At 37.9% G+C, this 2,293-nt stretch overlaps 1 protein-coding gene across 3 annotated transcripts in view; it reads left to right on the top strand.

The window, feature by feature from the left end:
- Positions 1 to 2,293, top strand: part of LOC107655318 (arf-GAP with SH3 domain, ANK repeat and PH domain-containing protein 2-like) — a 77,712-nt gene that overhangs the window by 58,957 nt on the left and 16,462 nt on the right. The window lies entirely within an intron of this gene.

Below are 2,293 nucleotides of genomic sequence, written 5' to 3'. Positions count from 1 at the left end.
TTCTCTAACTCTAGCTGATGCTGAAATCTTAATTCATGCATTAATCACATCACGTCTGGATTATTGCAATGCTCTATTTCTTGGTCTGCCTAAAAAACTTATTGCAAGGTTACAGTATGTTCAAAACTCAGCAGCAAGAGTTCTCACCTCCACCAGGCGTTCTGCTCTCCTCTATCCTCTACTGCATGATCTTCACTGGCTACCTGTGGCATCACGTATTCACTTTAAGATATTACGTTTAAGGTTTAAGGCATTAAATGGTCTTGCGCCTCCATATCTGTCTGACCTACTGTACTCCTATTCTCCTGCCCGGTCTCTCAGATCATCTGAGCTTGGTCTTTTGTCCATTCCTCGTTTTCGGCTGTCCACTGTAGGTGGTAGGTCATTTAGTGTTAATGCTCCGAAATTATGGAATTCGCTACCCCTTACACTTCGTAATATACCATCTTTGTCTACATTCAAGACTCAGCTAAAAACGTATATTTTTAATATGTATTTTGGATAATGTGGCTATATGTGGCCTTATGTGTTTGTATTGTGTATATGGGTGTGCAAATGTTTTGTTTAGCACTATGCAAAGTGACCTTGAGCTATGGAAAGGCACTATATAAATAAAACAACTTCTTCTTCTGTAATGTTGCTGTTTGAGCATAAAAAAGATCTGCAAAGTTACAAAGCTCAAAGTCCAATTCAAAAGGAGGTATTTTATTCAACAGAAATCACTTTTCAAAACTACAACGAATGACTCGTTTGGACTACAACGCATATTTTCCGGGATTTGTGATATCACAAATATCGACGAATGGGACGAGACCTGGTTGAGCTGCACTAGAGAAGACAACAAGTGTTATCACTACGTCGGAGACACGCTAGCTTTCCCAAGGCAGACAAACTTAGAGTGGTTGCAATCATCCGGGTTTAAATCGCGCTCAAATTGATTTGATTTTGACGCTATATTTACACAGAAGCTTGCAGGCGGCTATGGTAAGGGGCATGACATTTCCCGACCAGGCGCCGAGTGCTGCCAATCACAGCACACATTGGCAAAGCTAACCAATCACAACACATTTCGTATTTCAGAATGCGGGCCTTCATTTGATACAGGAACTATTCGAGCCGTTCATGCCAGACTGGGGAGAGAGGAGTTGTAATAATGTATAATATGTGAAAAATAATGTGTTTTTCGAACAACCTAGTATGAAAGTCTCTTCTAGTACACCCCCGAAACAAAATCAAGACTTTGTAAAAGAGCATAATAGGACCCCCGCATACTGTTTATTATACTATTTAGTACTATAACTCTTTGTTCCTTTTTTGGTACTTTTATTACTCTTTTTGGTTGAAAATATATACTTGCAATGTTAATTGTGATGGCTTTATAATGTTAAATATAATGTTAAATGCATATAATTACCCATTTTATCCTCAGAAATCACCAAAACGTTCAATGTTCAAAACTGTCAATATCTGCTATACTAGTCTTGGAAGCAGTTGATATCGGATTGAAATGGAAAAAATTTGTCTTTCCTTTTCCCTTTTTTTTTAATTTTTATTATGAGTGTAGTTTTATGCCATCATGTTAATTGAGACTACAGGGAATACTCGTGCTTTTAAAAATGAATTTGTCTCACCGTAGGCGCATTTAAGTGAACTTGTGAAGGCTAAAAAGGTGATTTAAAAATAGTAAATAAATAAATAATTTGATTAAAAAGGGACCAGCCACAGCACCTGCAATATACTTAACTTTGATAAATCACGCAAGTCTCCTCATTAGTGCAGTGCTAATTCAATAGGCTTTCAGCCTTCAACTCGAGCCCCTCGGTGAACATCATTAGTCATTATACTGTCTTTTCTAGAGGCATTTCCTTTGGCCTCAGTGTTGTTGGGAACTGAAAACTTTCCTTGTCACCAAGACAACTAGTGAGAGGATAACAGGAAGTGTAGAATAAAAGAGCAGTTCAGTAGTTGCTTTTGTACACCTTGTGCTGGAGCACATCAGAATCAGCCTGTGGCCTGATTGTGAAACTTCAGGAAGTTCTTGCTGCGACTGATTCTCAATGTCAAGTCAAGTCACCTTTATTTTTTATAGCGCTTTATACGGTTAGTCCATATTTGACCCAAAGTTGGGTTGAAACAACCCAGCATTTTTTTAGAGTGTGGTTGTGTCAAAGCAGCTTTACAGTGTCAATGTAGAGTATACAGTATGTACGGAAAAAGAGAGCCAAATACAATAACATTTATGAAGGGATTTATAAAGGTGTTTTTGAAATGGATCTCATGAAGACAATTAGAA

This window comes from Sinocyclocheilus anshuiensis, unplaced genomic scaffold (assembly GCF_001515605.1).
Source record: "Sinocyclocheilus anshuiensis isolate Anshui unplaced genomic scaffold, SAMN03320099.WGS_v1.1 scaffold1096, whole genome shotgun sequence".
NCBI classification, from domain to species: domain Eukaryota; kingdom Metazoa; phylum Chordata; class Actinopteri; order Cypriniformes; family Cyprinidae; genus Sinocyclocheilus; species Sinocyclocheilus anshuiensis.
The sequence above is the reverse complement of the archived record's forward strand: the minus strand, read 5'-3'. Positions and strand labels throughout refer to the sequence as shown.